Consider the following 20674-nt stretch of genomic DNA (forward strand, 5'->3'; position numbering starts at 1 on the left):
AATCAGGATGAGTGTTAATCCTAATTCTAGAGTCCTTTATAAGTGGAATGAAATTCAGACACAGAGAGAGAGTCAGAGGGAGCAGCCAGAAGCTAGACATCAATGGGACCCAGAAGAGATGGGAGGAACCAGGAGATGATGCTGTGTCCTTGCCATGTGACAAGCTAAGGATCTAGGATTGCTAGCAGTTAGTCCCAGAACACCACAGGCTTCAGATAGAAAGTATCACCTTGATGATGCCTAGATTTGGACTTCTTCCTAACCTCAAAACCATGAGCAAATAAATTCCCATTGTTGAACTTGAGTAATTTCCTGGTATTTGTTTGAGCAGCCTAGGAAACTAAAACTAAAAACACCTTTTTGCTATTATGAATAAAGTTGCCATGAACACTAGTGTACAAATATCTGTTTGAGACCGCTTTTGATTCTTTTCAGTGTATACCTACAAGTGGAATTTCTGTGTCATATGTTAATTATATGGATAATTTTATGAGACCACCAAACTCTTTTCTACAATGGCTGCACCATTTTGCGATCCCACCAACACTGTATGAAGGTTGTTATTTGTCCACAGTGTTACCAACACTTGTTATTATTAGGTTTTTTCAAAACAGTAACCATCCTAGTGGATGTGCAATGGTATTTCACTGTAGGTTTTTTCTTTTTTTCATATTGCCTTTATTTCATAGAAAATGCTTTCTTCTGATAGTCTTTGGCTACTTTGTCAGAAGAAAAATATGACCAGTGCTAGGTTTACCAATACAAGAAAATAACTCTACTCAAAGTGACACAATTTCTAGTAGACAGAGCAAATATACATTTCAACTAAAATCTGTTGTATTCAGATTACTTCCGTTCATAAGAGCTAACCTGTAACTATGGTAATTGTCACAAAATGGTCCTGAAAACTACTTCAAAGCAAGGGGAAAATTAAAAGTGTGATTTTTTTATTTCTGAAATAAGACCAGCAGAGTTTATAAATTCTGTTGTACCAAAGTGATCTTTATGCTGTATGATACAAAAATTAAGTTTCTGGACCCTAGCAAGTAATTTATTTTATTATGAATAATGGTGATTTAGGCAAAAAATACATTGTTTTCAAACTTACATTCACCTGTAGCATAGAAACTGCTACAGGACTAAACTGCTGTTGCAGATAATGGGAAAATAGATGGTGGTGGCATTAGTGCTGGTTTGTTTTGTTCTGGTGTGCTTGTTAAATTTACAATGAAGTTATAATGTTTTATTTCCTTCCCTTGCCCCATGTTATACTTTTCTAGTAGACAAGTCAAATCAACCCTCGGTTGCCACAGCAAAAAAATCAGTGTATCTTTCAAGAAAAAGACTGTAATCCACATGGAAGGTGGCAACATGGTGTTCATAAGGCTATGAGTCAAACTTCTGCTGAGTTATCATACTGGCTGTCAAGAATGTCTGTGTCCGTGGCACCCTCTTCATACAGCAGGGAAGAAGCTGAGAAAGAAGCTGAGATCATGAGGGTGAGTGATGCACAATGTGCAGTGGAGCCTGAAAAGAACTGGGCTCCCAGCCCATTGCACATCCCTAGGGTCTGGTAGCCAGGTGTGCTGGAGCCATTACTTACAGACCACAGGTTGTGGTGCTGGCTAGAACCAGTAGGTGGATCCATGTTCTCATGGTGCTCATGGGTATCATGCTGGTATGGGCAGGCATCCCAAGGCTGGACCACTTGTCATGAGATTGGAACATGGATAGACTTGCAGATGACTTGTCAGGATAGGTTGGAGAGTATTCCTATGAATATAAGGACTGGGGTGGTGGGTTGAGTGGTGGCTCCTCAGGGCAGAGTATCTTCCACAGCCATGCATGGAGAAGAGTGAGAGAGGACCTCCAACCTGAGACTGGGGGCTGGCAGGTGGGCAGATGGCACTGGATTCATTGAGAACACCCAGCTTGATGAATCCAGGTCCTTCTGGCACATCTTTGATTGCTTCTTTTCTTTGCATCAAGGAAAGCTTTTGCCACTGTATTGCATTGAATTTTAAGAGTTATGTTCTCTTCATTCTGGTAAGCTGTCACCTCTATGAACTGAGTCTCTGGAAAGCAATGGCTGGTGATCATCCACTGGGGTCCCTCAACCCTCACTATGTGAATGCAGGGTTCATATTTATGTAAGGAGTCCAACATGATCTGGCCCCTGCCATTGAGCTTGCTGGTGAGTTTGACTTTGATGAAAGAGATGGGCACCTTCAGCCGGTGTGCCCACTTTCCGATCATGTACCTCTGGTGGTAGTTGTTGGTCGTCAAGTCCTGGAGGAAGTAACATGGTGTCCAGGACACACATTCACCTTCAGCACCAGGAACGTCCTTTGGCCATCCTTAGTGATGTTTATCTGGTTGGAGAATTCTTTGAGTACAGCCACAGGTTGCTCTGTTCCAGGTAGATGACCAGCTCATGCTCAGTGGGAACCCTTTCTCACTGCTCCCTCTGCAGCTTGCTCTCTATGGCTCTCAGCAAATGGTTCACTCAATACTGCAGGCTTTTCCCCAAACTTTCTGCCCTGAAAAGCTCGTCCTCTCACCAGAGCCCTCCCTACCGTGCCCAGAAGCCCCAACTCCTAGGAGTGGAAGCCCCAAGCTTTCACTCCTGGTGGCCACTGTTGCAAGTAAGCAGGCCACTCCAGCCAAGAACCACAAAGGCTCTCAGATCCTGGGCACAGATCCAGGAGAAGGGTGAAGATGAAGAGTTGGGGGAAGGGGGTGGGAGAATTCAAATGGTTCCACTTGAACTCCTGTAAGGCATGACTAGAGGAGGGCATTGGGACTCTCACAGTTTTAATTTGAATTTCTGTAATGGTTAATGATGTTTATCTTTTCATATACTTACTGACCATTTGAATATCATCTTTGTAGAAATGTCTATTCCAATCCTTGCCTCATTTTTAAATTGGGTTGTTTGTCTTTTGTTGTTGAATTGTAGACTCTCTTCCTATATTGTGGATATTAAACTCTTATCTGATACATAGTTTCCATTTTTTCTCCCATTCTGTAGGTTGTCTTTCACTTTCTTGCTAATGTATTTGATGCACAGAATTTTAAAATTTTGATGAAGTCCCTTTGATCTATTTTTACTTTGGTATGTGTGATTTTGGCATAAAATCTAAAAATCCATTGCCTCCTTCTAGATCCTGAAGACATTTCCTTGTATTTTCATGTAAGAGCTTTATAGTATTTGCTCTTACACTTAGATATTTGGTACATTTTTAAATTAATTTTTAAATTTGGTAAGAGATAGGGGTCCACAATCATTCTTTTGTATGTAGATTTTCAGTTGTCCCAACACCATTTATAGAAGAGACAATTATTTCCCATTGAATGAAGATTGGCTCCTTCTTTGAAAATCAACTGGCAATAGAGATGTGGATTTAATTTTGGGCTCTCAATTCTACTCCAAAGGTTTATAAATCTATCTTTAGGCCGTTACCACACTCTTAATTACTTTAACTCTGTAGTAAGGTTTAAAATCTGGCATGTGAGACCTCCAACTTTGTTCTTTTTCAAGATTGTTTTGACAGTAAGGATCAGAGTGGACTTAATGATATCCTATTCATGAACTATTGTGGTTAATCATCGAGAAAATGTGGCATTGGTGTGGAAAAAGTGGCCATGGTGGCTGCTGGGTGCTGGGAATGGGAGGAAGAGGAGAGATGTGGAGGCATTCTCAGGACTTGGAGTTGTCCTGGGTGGTGCCCCAGGGACAATTGCTGGATGTTATATGTCCTCCCATGGCTCACTGGATGGAACGTGGGAAAGTGTGGGCTATGATGTGGAACACGGGACATGGGGTACAGTGATGCCCGGAGATGTACTCACCAGATGCAATGGATGTGACATGATGATGGGGGAGAGTGTTACTGTGGGGGGAGTGGTGGGGTGGGGGCGGTGGGGGTGAGTGGGGACCTCATATCTTTTTTTTTTAATAAAAAATAAATCTTTAATAAAAAAAAACACATCATATGCTTCATGATGATGAAGAAGTAAAGCCAGTGTGGTTTTAAAAGGGACAAGTAACGGAGTAGAAATGTCAGGACTTGCGGAGTGGACAGGCTGAGCGTGTCCTGTCTGTGCCGCGAGCCAAGCAGTGGGAAAGCAGCTGTTCCAAGGCAGCACCCCTGCAGCACTTCTGAAGGGGCAGCAGCCACAGAAACCCCAGGCCAGCCAGTGCATCTCAGGACACAGGCTCGGAGGGAGTTAGGCAAAGGCGAGGCTAAAGTGAGGCGAGTCGTGTTCGCACCCCACCGTGGGATGAGGGCCCCTGGACTCACCCCTGCAAAGTGAGGCTGCAGGTCTGCTTGGTCCCACCTTGCCAATAGCACACCCGTGGTCCAAGAGAAGTCCTGGGCACCTGGCACAGTCCCTGGGGGCTGCGTGGGCTCACAGGGCGCCCTTGGGTGTAGAGCTTCACCTTGTTACTGTGAGGACAGTCCTGGGCCCTCCTGGGCAGACGGCCCTGCTGGCAGGCACCCTGTGTAGCCCCCGACCCAGTCTCACTCAGGTACACGCTCTGGGACTAAATTAGAAGGGATGGTGCACAGCTGGATTGTGGAAGGGCACCAGGGCTCCTTGGAGAGATGGGCAGGGAACATAAAAGGGGAGCCTCAAGCACCCCTTAGTGCCAGGAAGTAAGGAGGTGCCCCATCATATCTTCTTAATGTAATGTCTTAAAAAAAAATGAATAAATTGAGTAGAATTTGAAAAAAAAAGAGATTGTTTTGGCTATTTGGGGCTCCTTGTGATTTAATATGAATTTGAGGATCAACTTTTCCATTTATACCAAAAATGCTGCTGGAGTTCTCATAGAGATGCATTGTGTCTTCCTTGGAATTTATTATATATCAGAACATGTCATCCGAGAATGGGATAATTTGACTTCATCCTTTCCATTTTGGGTATCTTTCATTTCTCTCTCTTATCTGATTGCTCTGGCTGGAATGGCCAGTATAATATTGAATAACAGTGGTGACAGCAGGCACCCTTGTTTTCTTCCTGGTCTTAGGGGAAGCTTCAGTCTTTCACCACTGTTTATGGTATTTGCTGTAAGTTTTTCATAAATTTCCTTTATGATATTGAGGATGTTCTCTTCTATTCCTGGTTTTCTGAGTTTGTTTTTTTCATGAACTGATGTTATATTTTGTCAAATGCCTTTTCTGCATCAATTGAGATAATCATGTGGTTTTTTTTCTTCATTCTATTAATGTCGTCTATTACATTGAGTGATTTTCTTGTGTTTAACCATCCTTATATTCCTGCAAAAAATATCACTTGGACATGTAGTATAATTATTTAAAAATATTTTATTTTAATCAGATGTATACTACCTAAATTTTCCCTTTAATCATATTCAAATATATAATTCAGCAAATATATAATTCACAATGTTGTTCTACCATCACTATTTTCCTTTTGGTAATTGTGAATAATGCTGCTATGAACATCAGTATGCAAATATCTGTCAGAGTCCCTGCTTTCAAGTCTTTTGAGTATAACCCTAGAAGTGAAATTGCCAGGTCATATGGTACTTAATATTCTGATGAATTGCCAAACTGTTTTCCACAGTGGCTGTACCATTTTACAATTCCACCAAAAATGAGTGTTCCTGTGTCTCCACATCATCTCCAGTAGTTGGTATCTTTTTTAGTATTAGCTATTCTAGTGTGTGTGAAGTGGTATCTCATGTTGTTGATTTCCATCTTCCTGGTATATAATGATGAGCATCTTGTCATGTGCTTTTTTGGCCTTTTGTATATCACCTTTGGAGAAATGTCTTTTCAAATCTTTTGCCCATGCTTATTCAGGTAGTAATCTCTTTGTTGTTGAGTAGTAGGATTTCTTTACAAATTTTGGACAGTAAACCCTTATAATATATGTGGCTTTCAAATATTTTCTCCCATTCTGAAGGTTGTCCTTAAAATTTTATGTTGAAATCCTTTGATGTACAAAAGTTTTAAATTTTGATGACATCTCATTTGTCTATTTTTTATTTTGTTGAATGTGGTTTTGGTGTAAGGTCTAAGAAACCATTGCTTATACAAGGTACTGAAGGTGGTTCCCTACATTTTCTTCTAGGAGTTTTATAGTCCTGATTCTTGTTACTATATTTAGGTCTTTGATCCATTTCAGTTAATTTTTATATATGGTGTAAGACAAGAGTCCCCCTTCATTCTTTTGCATATGGATATCCGGTTTTCCCAGAATTATTTGTTGAAGAGACTGTTCTTTCCTATTTGAGTGTACTTGGCACCCTTGTCAAAAATCATTTGGCTGTAGATGCATGGGGTCTATTTTTGAGTTCTATTAGATTCCAATGATAATTTGACACTTTGTGCCATTACCATGCTGTTTGAGCACTGCAGCTTTGTAATAAATTTTAAAATAAGGAAGTATCATTTCTCTGACTTCATTTTTTTTTTTTTTTACTTCATTCTTTTTAAAGATGGCTTTGTAACCTTGGGACCACTTACACTTCCAAATGAGTTTGGTGATTGGCTTTTCCATTTCTGCAAAGAAGGCTGTTGGAATTTTGAATGGTATTACATTGAATCTAAAAATTGCTTTGGGTAAAATTGACATCTTGACAATATTTAGTCTTCCAATCCATAAACATGGAATGTCCTTCCATTTATTCAGGTGTTTTTAGTAATGTTCTGTTTTTTTTTTTTTTTAAAGATTTACTTATTTATTTAATTCCCGCCCCCCCACCCCCGGTTGTCTGTTCTCTGTGTCTGTTTGCTGCGTCTTGTTTCTTTGTCCGCTTCTGTTGTCGTCAGTGGCATGGGAAGTGTGGGCGGCACCATTCCTGGGCAGGCTGCACTTTTCTTTTGCGCTGGGCGGCTCTCTTTACGGGTGCACTCCTTGCGCGTGGGGCTCCCCTACGGGACACCCCTGCGTGGGCGCGGCACTCCTTGCACGCATCAGCACTGCCCATGGGCCAGCTCCACACGGGTCAAGGAGGCCCGGGGTTTGAACTGCGGACCTCCCATGTGGTAGACGGACGCCCTAACCACTGGGCCAAGTCCATTTCCCTGTGTTATTTTTTTTTGTATGTGTGTATAAATCCTTTACACCCTTGGTTAAATTTATTCCTAGATATTTGATTCTAGAGTTTCTCCCTTACAAGGTTTTTTATAATGATTAACTGATCACAAGGTTTACAGTTGTTAACAGTGATTTGTATTTCTGTGACATAGAACAGCCCCCATCCAGAGCCTACATGTTCAGATACAGTTCATTTCCTCACAACAATAGACCAAGGAGCCACATGACACCACCAACCCCTCCTGCTTCTCTGGCCCACCATTCCCTAGCCATCCCTATTGGCCCTCAGGTCTTACCCAAGTCCCAAGTCCAAACTCCTTCCCACTAAGCTTTGTCCTACCTATAGATGTACTGTATAAATTCATGACCACCTCTGTGAGAGGTAGGCTGAAGTCTCTCTTCAGACCCCCACCATGCTGGTGGGGAGGCTGAGATCTAGTCTTCAGACACATTCCATTGGGGGAGCTTCCCCCAAAACTTTCTGCCTGCAATCATCAGTCTCTGTTTTCCAATGAACACTGTTTTCCTCTAACAATTCTTTTAGTTGCTATGTAAATGGAATTTTCTTAATTTCCTCTTCTGAATTTTCATTACCAGTGTATAGTAGAAGCACTATTCATTTTGCATATTGCTCTTGTACCCTCCCACTTGGCTGAATTCATTTATTGGTGCTAGGAGCTTTGTTCTGGATTTTTCAGGATTTTCTGTATATAGGATCATGCCATCTGCAAATAGTGAAAGTTTTACCTCTTCCTTTCCAATTATTATGACTTTTATTTCTTTCTCTTGTTTAATTGCTCTGGCTAGAATTTTTGTACAATGTTGAATAACAGTGGTGACAGTGGGCATCTTTGTCTTGTTCCTGATCTTAAAAGGAAAGTTTTTAGCCTTTTATCATTGAGTATGATGTTAGCAGTGAGTTATTCATATATGCCCTTTATCATGTTGAGGAAGATTCCTTCTATTCCTAGTTTTCTAAGGGTTTTATCAAGAAGCAGTGCTGGATTTTGTTAAATGCTTTTTCTTCATCTACTGAGATGATTTTGTGGTATTTTCTGTTCTGCAATAAAGTATAGTGATTTGGAGCTGTATATACATTAGAAAACATGTTCTTTTTTTAATTTTTTTTATTTTTTTATTGACTTTGTAATAATATTACATTGAAAATATATATGTGAGGTCCCATTCAACCCCACCCCCCCACCCCCCCCTTTCCCCCCCCCCCAACAACACTCGTTCCCATCATCATGACACATCCATTGGATTTGGTAAGTACATCTTTGGGCACCTCTGCACCTCATAGACAATGGTTCACATCATGGCCCATACTCTCCTCCATTCCATCCAGTGGGCCCTGTGAGGATTTACAATGTCCGGTGATTACCTCTGAAGCACCATCCAGGGCAGCTCCATGTCCCAAAGACGCCTCCACCTCTCATCTCTTCCTGCCTTTCCCCATACCCATCGTCCACCATGTCCACTTTTCCCAATCCAATGCCACCTCTTCTATGTGGACATTGGGTTGGTTGTGTCCATTGCACCTCTATGTCAAGAGGAGGCTCAGATTCCACATGGATGCTGGATGCAATCCTCCCATTTTCAGTTGTAATCACTCTAGGCTCCATGGTGTGGTGGTTGTCCTTCTTCAACTCCATCTTAGCTGAGTGTGGTAAGTCCAATAGATCAGATTGTAGGTGCTGGAGTCTGTTGAGGCTCAGGACCTGGTTATCACATTGTCAGTCCAGAGATTCAAATCCCCTAAATATATCTTAAACCCCAACATTAGCTGCACCTCCAGCACATTAGCATGAAAGTCTTATGAAGGGAGATCCCATCTGAGTCCAGATTCATCACACATAGACACCATTTCGAAAGAGGGGCCATCTGCCCTGGTAGTTAACCCCATCGGCCATGACCATAACTCCCATGGGTCTCTTTAGCCCTCAAAGGAACCAGTATCTGGGGGTTGTATCTGCTTTATCTGTCTCTCTGACTCTGCTCAGTTGTGCATGAGGGCAATCCTTCTGCCAGCCTCCAGACTCTTTTTTAGAAACTCGTAGCCATATAAACTCATTTCTCCTTTCCATTTCCCCCTTACTTTAGGTCAAACAGCATTTTAAAGTCATGGTATTTTATGTAGACATGGATATTCTGCTGATCCGCATTGAATCTTCCGTATAAGGTCATTTTCCAGTTGCATCATCAGTTGGTAGTTGATAGTGGTCCCTCGTTGCCAGGGAGGCTCATCCCCGGGTGTCATGTCCCACGCTGGGGGGAAGGCATTGCATTTACATGCTGAGTTTGGCTTCGAGACTGGCCACATTTGAGTAACATGAAGGTTGACAGGAGGAAATTCCCAGGCACAATGTTGCTCTAGGCCTTGTTCTTATTTTAGGTTTATCAGCTCACAAGCATAGTCATTAGCATCAGGGGCTCACTGTTGAACCCTCACTCCCTCCCGGTCCCCGCCACTGTACCTGGGAGACTGTCGCTGCTCCCCTAGGGACCACGACAGAGCACCACTGGCCAGGAACCCAGTACCCCCCCTGCTGTGGTTTTTAATTGTTGCCACTATGAGTATATCCAAACATTACCATGCACCCTGGACATATGTTCTGTACAGCTCCCTGTCAGCCATATATCACCTGTCATTGGTATCCCATACCAGTATCCCTCCATTGCCATTGTTGAAACACTCTGTGATCCAGAACTCCCCGAAATTTGAAGCCCAATATAATGTCATGGTCCCTTACTAGGGAATGGCATATAGCGATGGGTTTAAAGGATAGATAAAGAACTTGGATAAAGTTAGATAAAGAACTTAGATAAAGAATGTTGACTTGAAAAAATTCCACATCCTATCTTTTTCTTTCTTTTTTTTTTTTTTCCCCCCCTAATTATTCAGCTTTTCTTCACAGGAGTCCTAGACCACAGCAATGTATATATATAATATACAGCACTCCCACACATCCACCAGAAAACCTTTTCCCTTCCACAGTGATACTCTTACGCCCTATTCATATCATATTTACTTAAAGTGATGTACAGAGTCTGAGACATTAGCTTTCTAACAAGGTGACATCTGTGCTTACATTATGGTGCATACTTTAGGATACACAGTTCTTTACATTTTTAGTTATCCTATGTTTTACATTATGGTTTACATTATCAGTCTGTCATCTCCTATATGTTATGGTGTAATATTACATGTTTTATATCCATCCTTGTGTACTCTCAAGAAACTCCTCTCTTACTCCCCATTTACTTTGGTTCCACACATTTAATGTCCATTTTCCCTTCCACCTTGGTGCCCACAGTGACAGCCAACCTCCGTTTCCTGAGGAGCCACTTCCAGAGATAGATGGAATAGTGTTCAGGGCCTAACTTGCTCAACTGCCCCAATGCCCTGGGAGCCACCCTTTCTCTCGAGGGATACAGTTCCCTCTATTTGATGGCATTAGTCCTCCCCAGGATGTGGGTCCACCCCCACTCTCACTACTTGGGTTTCTACCCCATGGTATCACCCACTCTGGCAGAATGAGCATTTAGGCATTCCCCAGGAGCCCGTCCTGCATCAGACCCTCCCCTCCGAGCATTCTAAACAGGTAACCCTCTTTATTATATTTTGATATGATTTTCTCGGCATTTTACTCTCCACCAACACCTGACCCTCTCCTGTGTTCGTATGCTACCCCTCCCTCCCCCCACTTTTGGGCAACGTTACCCATCCGTCCCTCCCCAGCCACCCTCAAACCCGCAAAGCCCCAACCAAAGGCAACCCCTTGCCCCCCTTTTATCTCTTCTTTGTGTTCATACTTACCACCATCTCGTCTTAAATTCCACCCCTGCAGACATCGGCTCATATCCTTCCTCCACCCTCCGATTTCCTGTAAGCCTATCGTTCAGTCTCTTGCTATCTAGGGCAGCTTGTTTATTTCATATCATTGAGGTCATGTAGTATTTGTCCTTCAATGTCTGGGTTGCTTCACTCAACATAAGGTTCTCAAGATTCATCCATGTTATCACATGTGTTTGTAGTGTGTTTGTTCTTACAGCCGAGTAGTATTCCATTGTGTGTATATACCACATTTTATTGATCCACTCATCTGTTGATGGGCATTTGGGTTGATTCCAACTTTTGGCAATAGTGAACAATGCTGCTATGAACATTGGTGTACATATATCGGTTTGTGTCCTTGTTTTCAGTTCTGCTGGGTATATACCCAGCAGTGGTATTGCTGGGTCATATGGCAAATCTATGGCTAGTTTTTTGAGAAACCGCCATACTGTCCTCCAGAATGGTTGGATCCTTCTGCATTCCCACCAGCAGTGGATGAGTGTTCCCCTTCCTTCACATCCTCTCCAGCACTTGTATTCTTCTGTTTTTTTCATAGCTGCCAATCTTATGGGTGTAAGAAAAACATGTTCTTAAGGTTAATCCATTCCTGTGAATGTGAACCCATTGTGAGTAGGACCTTTTGCTAAGGCCTCACCTCATTCAGGATGGGTCTTAATCCTATTAGTAGAGTCCTTTATAAACAGAAGCAAGACAAAGAGAGAAAACCATGGAAGCAAGAAGCTGAAAGAAACAAAACTGGTAGAGAAGAGAGAGAGAAGCCGTTGCCTCCACATGCCTTGCCATGTGGCAGAGGAGTCAAGGATCACTGGCAGCCAGTCTTTGGGAAGAATGCATTGCCTTGATGATGCCTTGATTTGGACATTTTTGTAGCCTGAAACTGTTAGTTAATAAATTTCCATCACTTAAGCCAACCCATTTCATGGTATCTGCTTTGAGCAGTCTAGGAAACAAAAACATGCAGTGTATTACATTAATGGATTATCTTATGTTGAATCACTTTTGCATACCTAAGATAAATCCTGCTTGGTCATGGGAGGTTTTTTTGAGGATTTTTGCATCTATATTTATAAGGGAACTTGATCTGAATTTTTTTTTCTTGTGTTGTCTTTACCAGGCTTTGATATCAGAGTAGTGCTGTGCTCTTATAATATGTTAGGAAGTAAACCCACAACCAACATCATACTCAATGGGGAAAGGTTGAAAGATTTCCAGGATCAGGAAAAAGGATGCCCACTGTCACTGCTATTATTCAGCATTGTCCTATAAGTTCTAGGTAGAGAAATTAGGCAAGAAAAAGAAATAAAAAGCATCCAAATTGGAAAAGAGGAAGTAAAACTCTCATTATTTGCAGATGACATGATCTAATATTTAGAAAATTCTGAAATACCTACAACAAAACTAGAGCTAATAAATGAATTCAACAAAGTGGCAGGATATAATATCAACACTCTAAAATCAGTAGTGTTTCTATAAACTATTAATGAACAAGCTGAGAAGGAAATCAAGGGAAAAAATCCATTTACCATAGTAACAAAAGGCCCCAAATATTTAGGATTTAACTTGACCTGGGATGTAAAAGACCTGTATTCAGAAAACTACAAAACATTGCAAAAATAAATCAGAAAAGACCTACACAAATGGAAGGACATTCCGTGTTCATGGACTGGAAGACTAAATAATATGAAGATGTCAATTCTACCCAAGCTTACTTACAGACTCAACACCCCCCCCCCCAAATTCCAACAGCTTACTTTAGAGAAGTAGAAAGCCAAATTTATTTAGAATGGAAAGGGGCCCCCCAAAGCCAAAAATATCCTAAAGAATCCTAAGAAAATGCAAAGTCAGGGGACTCATGCTTTCTAACTTGAGGCATATTACAAAGCCCCAGTGGTCAGACAGCATGTTATTGGCATAAAAGTAGACACATTGATCAATGGAATTGGAGTAATAGTTAATATACCCTCACATGTATGATCAACTGGTTTTTTAAATAATCCTACTGTGATGGCTAATCTAATGTGAGATATGCCAGATATCACCACTGGATACTACTATTTCCAGGCTTATAAGAGACAGGGATGTTTTTAACACCATAAGAGGTTTGTGGCATTAAAAGGTACAATGATGTTAGATGACTGTTCCTAAATATGCTGGATACAGTTATGAAAGAAAGGGATGAATTGAAGATCTCAGATTTGCAACTCAAGCACTGTATGAATGATGTTAAAATTTCTATGTGTGCTCTAAAAGAAAATCTTGTTTCACACAGCTGCACATTTGATACCTCTGAAAAAGTGTATGAGTAGCGGATTTACAACAGGAACTAAAATATCAAACTTGTAGGGTGTCAGCTGTTAACGTGAGGGCATTGTTTGGAAAAGAGGGGAGCCCTGAGGATTGGGGATGGACATAGAGGTCGATAATGATATTGGGGGGGGGACATGGAAACCCTAAATTCTGCTGAGACTTTGCCAGAAAACTTGTAATGGTCTGTCCAGTGGGGCACCACAATATGTCAAGCTTGTATCACCCAGCCTCCAGCCTGACCCAGGGAGTCCGGACCTCCTCCCTGCCCTGAAAAAATCATCATCTACCTCCATCCTGCCCTAAGGAGATGGTCATCTACCCACTGCCTGAACAGATTAATCCTATCTCACCAGTTGAAACTACAAAGGAATTGCCTGAGATCAGTAGCTTGCAAGACATTTCTAATTCCTCTCCTTACCTACCCCCATCATCCCTCTTCTCTTCCAGACCTATAACTAGAATAAAATCACAAAGACTCCCAAAGCTGAAGTACAGAGAGTGACCCATGAAGAAGTACACTATACTCTAAAAGAACTACATGAGTTTTTCAATTTATATAGACTGGAATCATGGGAATATGTGTGGAAATGCATACTAAGGGTAGGGGATAATACTGGAAGAAATTTAAAGTTGGATCAGGCTAAATTTATTGTATGGGCCCACGAAGCAGAGATTCTGAATTCAAGGTTATAACTCAAGAGGTTTGAGAGGGCTTTAACAGTTTGGGTAACTGGCTGAAACATGGATCAAAAGATGGCCTAGAATGTATGAGGTCAAATTTCCTGATTTACCCTGGTATACTGTAGATGAGGAGATCCAGAGGCTTAGAGAGATTGGAATGCTAGAATGGATTCACCATTTAAGACATACCCACCCACCCCAGGAAAGTCCAGAGGGCACACTTTTAGCCAGCACTGTGAGGTCTATATCTAACTTCCATCTTCTTAACCCTCACCCAGCACATGACTTCACTATGAGATCTATAGCTAACTCCATCTTCCCTGAGACCGTTGTGATTGATCTTCTCTGTAGGCCAGATATCATTGTGGTGGCTGCCATCACGGAATGAGAATCCTTAAACACCATGGGGAGGATCAGGTCCCAGGATGGAAGAAGCCTTGCATCACTACTTAATCCCCCAAAACAAGGTGGATGTGGCTGCCACGATGAAAGGCAGACTCAAAGCATCAATCAAGTTTGAGTGCCATAGACCTATGGTGTTAGTTAATAGATCACAGGATATCTAAAAGTAAAATAGATGGGAAGTCTACTAAATTCCTACTTTATCTGTATAAACAGAAGAGTTCTAGGTCAAGTGCACAAAACCTTAACTTGAACTACAGAAACAGAGAATGGTCTCTTAATCAATGCCCAGACTTGAGGCAGTTTATAGACCCAGAGCCCCTTGAATGAGGAGATCATCTGCCCTTGGGGAAGGATCCTGTGACACTGCTAAAAATTTATACTGTTATCCTTCCTCCCAGCTTTCCCCAAAATGACTATTAGTCAGCCAAAGGGGTTCTGATGCAAAATACCAGAAATTGGTTGTTTTTTATAAAGTATTTATTTGGGGTAGGAATTTATAGATACCAGGCCATAAAGCATAAGTTACTTCCCTCGTCCAAATCTATTTTCACATGTTGGAGCAAGGTGGCTGTTCATGTCTGCAAGGGTTCAGGTTTCCTCGGTTCCTCTGGGCTCAGCGCCTCTGTTTTCTCAACAGGTCAGCTGTAGACTATCAGGCAAATGGCTCTGTCTCTCTCCCCAGAGCTCCAGCTTCAGCATCAAGCTCCAACATCAAAACTCCATTAAAAGCTCTTAACTCTGTCCATTTGCATGACTTTTATCTGTGAGTCCCCACTCACCAAGAAGTAGGAACTCAACACCTTAATGACATGGCCCAATCAAAGCCCTAATCATAACTTAATCATGCCCAGGTACAGACAAGATTACAAGCATAATCCAATGTCTACTTTTGGGATTCATAACCATATCAAACTGCTATAATGACCTACATCCTTTTACCAGGGTAACTGTGCATTGAGGAAAAGGAAATGATCAGACATTTTGGGCATTATTAGACACTGGTTCATAAGTAGCATTAATTGTCACTGTAGCCCACCAGAGTAGGGGCTTATGGAGGCCAAGTGATCAATGGAGCTTTAGCTCAGGTCCATCTCACAGTGAATAGCATGGGTCATCATTCTGTGTGGTATTTCCCCAGTTTCAGAATGCATCATTAGAATAGATATCCTCAGTAAGTGAGAGAATCCTCACATTGGATACCTGACTTGCAGAGTGAGGGTTATTAGGAAAGGCCCAAGTGGAAGCCACTAAAACTGCTCCTACCTAGCAAAATATTAAATCAAAAGCAATACCGGATTCCTGGAGGGATTGCAGAAATGAGGGCTACCATGAAAGATTATAGGATGCAGGGGTGGTGATTCCCACCACACCCCATTCAAAATCTCTTGTTTGGACTGTGCAGAAAACAGATGGATCTTAGAGAATGACAGTAGATTATTGTAAACTTAACCAGGTGATGACTCCAATTGTAGCCACTGTCAGAGATGTGGTATCACTGTTTGAGAAAATCCTACAAGATCCATCTGTTTTGTCCATGGATGCAGGCCAAATAGGAGAGTAGGGAGTGGAACAAGAGAAGGATTTTTGACAAGCCCAGGCTGCTGTACAAGCTGCATTGACATTTGGACCATATGCTCCAGCAGATCCAATGGTGCTGGAGGTGTCAGTGACAAATACAGATGCTGTCTGGAACCTTTGGCAGGCCCCTGCAGGAGAATCACAATGCAGACCCTTAGGATTTTGGAGCAAAACTCTGCCATCCTCTGCAGATAAATACTCTCATTTTGAGAAATGGTTTTTGGCTTGCTACTGGACCTTAGTAGAGACTGAATATGTAACTATGGGCCACCAAGTTACTATGAGACCTGAGTTTCCTATCATGAGCTGGGTATTGTCTGACACACCAAACCATAAAGTTGGGCGTGCACAGCAGCACCCCATAACAAAGTGGAAGTGGTATAAATGAGATAGGGCTTGAGCAGGCCCTGAAGGCACAAATAGGTTACACAAGGAAGTGACCCAAATGCCCATGGTCACCACTCCTGTCATGTTGCTTTCTTTTTCCCAGTCCATAGTTTTGGCCTCCTGCGGCATTCCTCACAATCAACTGACTGAGGGAGAGAAAACTCAGTCCTGGTTTGCAGATGGTTCTGCATGATATGCTGGTACCACCTAAAGTGGACAACTGTAGCATTGCAGCCCCTTTCTGTTATGTCCCTGAAGGACAGTGGTGTGGGCAAATCCTCCCAGTGGGCAGAAATTTGAGCAGTGCAACTGGTAGTTCATTTTGCTTGGAAGGAGAAATGGCTGGAGGTGCATTTGTGCAGTGATTCATGGGTTGTCACCAATGGTTTGACTGGATGGTCAGGGACTTGGAAGTTAACATCATTGGAAAATTGGTAACAAAGAGGTCTGGGGAAGAGATATGTGGATAGACATTTCTGAGTGGGCAAAAACGTGAAAATACTTGTGTCCCACATGAATACTCACCAGAGGGTGACTTCAGCAGAGAAAGATTTTAATAATCAAGTGGATAAGATGACCCACTCTGTGGTTAGCATTTAGCCTCTTTCCCTAGCCACTCCTGTCATTGCCCATTGGGCTCATGCATAATGTGGCCATGTGGTAGGGATGGAAGTTATGCACGGGCTCAGCAACATGGACTTCCCCTTACCAAGGCTGACCTGGCTGGAACCACTGCTGAGTGCTCAATCTGCCAGCAGCAGAGACACACACAGCCCCCAATATGGTAACATTCTCCGAGGTGATCAGCCTGCTACCTGGTGGTAGGCTGATTAAATTGGACCACTTCCATCATGGAAGAGGCAGCTATTTGTTCTAACTGGAATAGTCACATCATGTGGACATTGGGCTGCCTTTCCTGCACTCAACAAATATTAACGTATGTGGGTTTACTGAATATCTTATCCACCACTATTATATCCCACACAGCATTGCTTTTGATCAAGGAATGCACTTCACAGCAAGTAGTGTGTGTGAATGGGCACATGCTCATGGAATTCACTGGTCTTACCATATTGCCCATCATCCTGAAGCAGCTGGGTTGATAGAATGGTGGAATGGCCTTATAAAGACTCACTTACAGTGCCAACTAGGTGGGAAAACCTTGAAGGACTGGGGCAATGTTCTCTAGGATCTGTGTGTGCTCTAAATCAGTATCCACTCAATGGTGCTCTTTCTCCCATAGCCAGGATTCATGGGTCCAATAATCAAGGGGTGGAAATGGAAGTGGCACCACTCACTATTGCGCTTAGTGATCCCCTAGGGAAATTTTTGCTTCTTGTCCCTGCAACCTTAACCTCTGCTGGTCTATAAATTTTTTTTTTAAGTTTTATTTTTTATTTATTTCTCTCCCCTTTCTCCCCATTGTCTATCCTCTGTGTCCATTTGCTGTGTGTTCTTCTGCATCTGCTTAAATTATCTGGTGGTACTGGGAAACTGCATCTCTTCTTTGTTGTGTTATCTTGCTGTGGCAGCTCTCCATGTGTTCAGTGCCTCTCCTGGGTGTGCTGCACTTTTTGCACATGGGGTGGCTCTCCTTGCAGGGTGTACCCCTTGCATGTGGGGCACCCCTACAAGGGGACACCCCTATGTGGCACGGCACTCCTTGCATGCAGCAGCACTGTGCATGGGCCAGCTTACCACACAGATCAGGAGGTCCTGGGGATTGAACCCTGGACTCTCCATATGGTAGACAGATGCTCTATCAGTTGAGCTACATCTGCTTGCCATGGTCTACAGGTCTTAGTTCAAAAAGGAGGAGTGCTTCATCCAGGGAACAGAACAATGATTCCTTTGAACTGGAAGTTAAGACTGCCACTTTGGGCTCCTTGTGCTTTTGAATTAATAGGCAAAGAAGGGAATTACCATACTGGCTAGGATGATTGATTCTGACTATCAAGAGGAAATGGGGGAAATGGATGTGGTTCAAGTGGGTGAGCACCTGCTTCTCATGTACGAGGTCCTGGGTTCATTCCCCAATACCTCCTAAAAAAAAAAGAGGAATTAGGACTGTACCTACACAGTGGAGGTAAAGAAGCATTTGCCTGGAATACTGTAGATCTACTAGGGCATCTCTTAGTACTACCATGTCCTATGATTAAAGTCAGTAGTAATTTGCAACAACCCTATTCAAGCAGGACTCACAATGGCTCCGAATCTTCAAAAAAATTTTAGTTCACCTCACCAGGCAAAGAATTTGAACTTGTGCATTACTATGGTTGTGTGAGACAATTTTATAAATTCTCGTACTATTTACAGATATTTCCTGTCCTGTTTCCTTAGAGAATCCTGACTAATACAGCTACCAAGTCTCTTCAACAAATGGTGCTGGGAGAACTGCATGTCCACAGCTGAAAGAATGAAAGAGGACCCCGATCTTACTCCCTCTACAGGGAAAAATTCAAAATGGATCAAAGACCTAAACATAAAAGCCAGGACTCTAAGACTCCTAGAAGATAATGTAGGGAAACTTCTTTAATATCTTGTGGTAGGTGGGGCCTCTTAAACCTTATATCCAAAGCATGAGTAACAAAAGAAAAAATAGATAAATGGGGCTTCCTCAAAATTAAAGACTTTTACACCTCAAAGGACTTTAAGAAGTGTGTAAAAAGGCAGCCTGAGGAAATACAAAAATTAAAAAAAAGAAAGAAAAAGGAAAAAAGGCAGCCTGCTTAATGTCAGAAAATAATTGGAAAACACACCTCTGATAAGGGTTTTATATGCATGAGTTATAAAGAGATCCCACAACTCAACAATAAAAAGACACATTTAAAAATGGGCAAAGGACTTGAACAGATATTTTGCTAAAGGATAAGTGCCAATGGTGAAAAAACACACAAAAATGCTCAACATCACTATCTATTAGGGAAATGCAAATCACAGATACAATGAGATATCATTTCACACCTATTACGAGTGACCAGTATTTAAAACAACAACAGCAATGAGAACCACAAGTGTGGGAGAGGATGTGGAGAGATAGCAGTGCTTATTCCCCGTTGCTGAGGATGTAGAATGGTACAGCCACTGGGGAGTCCATTTGGTGGTTCTGAAAGAAGTTAGGTATAGATCTGTCATGTGCTGGGTTCAGGTTAGGGGTTAGGCTTAGGGGTTCGGGGGCTACAGCAGGCCTGTTGGGACAAGATGGTCCTTGGGGCAAACAGAAGCTTCTCTCTGGCCCCTTTGGCAGTCTGGACAGTGTCTACCCTCCAGTCTGGGAGGCCGTGCAGGGCCCCCCAGTGTAAACAGAGCTGTCCTTCTACCTACCCCCACTGGCGAGGGTCTTGGTGGTCATCCCGACTCTGAGATCCCCTGACAGGCTGACGCCTGTGTCCAGGGGCCTCCCGCAGACCTTTCGTCCACCATCCTGGAAGGTCAACTGCTCTCCCAAATGAGGGATTCCAACAGCAGTCTGGCTCCCAGCCCGCTATCCATCAGGAACCAGGACTTGGGGGTCCAAATTCAGTGTTCCTCACCCCCCCAGCGAGTCGAGGTGAGGATTAGGGAGGGGTGCAGGTTTGGGAGCTCAGGGGTCTTGGCTCCACTGGCACAGAGGCCTCTCGGGTAGCTCCTCACAGCTTGACCCCGGCCATGGGGGCAGGGAGCCAGTCTGCCCCCAGGGTGTGGGAGGGCGCCTCCCATCCACCTGTGCTCCCTCTGGGGCCCCTCAGAGTCCCCTTGTGACAGCAGGGGGGCGGTTCCAGTGGAACCCAGCCGCTCCTCCTCAGCCAGTTTCCTTCTGGGAGGTTGCAGGATGAAAACTTCCTCCGCCTGGGCCCCGGGGAGGGCGTCGCCCGAGGTGGTGGGGACCTCAGGAGTCCTTCTCAGGGCCTGTGTGTGTGTGTGTGTGTGCGCGCGCTGACTTCCACCCACAGCTGGACCAGCGAGGTGGAGGGAAGGTCTGGAGAGCTCGCTCCGGCCTCACCAGTGGACAATTCTCCGGGCCCTTCGTGGACTGCAGGTGTCAGTGCGCACCAGGCGGGGACCTTTGATGCGTGTTGGGGTCAGCAGAAAACACCCTCAGGGGGTCCCTCCTGCTCTGAGTCCCGCTGAAGCTGCCTCAGAGGGTCAAGGGTGCAGAGGGACTAGGATGTGAGCACGTGCTCCATGCTCAGCTGTTGCGGCGTCTTGCAGGGGACGGCGGCTGGACGTGGGCGGGCGGGGCGTGGGTCCAGCCTCTCTCCGTCCGAGGGCGCGGGGAACCAGAGGCGAGCGCGGGAGTCTGTGGCCGCGGGTCTGCAGCATGCGCGGGCTTCCGCGGGGCTTAGCGGTGCGGGCGGTCGGATGAGCAGCCTGCCTCTGCCGGGAGGGGTTTCCTAGGAGAAC

The 20674-nt window shown here is 43.5% G+C and overlaps 1 pseudogene; it reads right to left on the minus strand.

The window, feature by feature from the left end:
- Positions 1 to 1378: 1378 nt before the first annotated feature.
- LOC101425484 (T-box transcription factor T pseudogene) lies at positions 1379 to 19643 on the minus strand (annotated as a pseudogene).
- Between the last annotated feature and the right edge of the window lie 1031 nt (positions 19644 to 20674).

This window comes from Dasypus novemcinctus, chromosome 9 (genome assembly GCF_030445035.2).
Source record: "Dasypus novemcinctus isolate mDasNov1 chromosome 9, mDasNov1.1.hap2, whole genome shotgun sequence".
NCBI classification, from domain to species: Eukaryota; Metazoa; Chordata; class Mammalia; order Cingulata; family Dasypodidae; genus Dasypus; species Dasypus novemcinctus.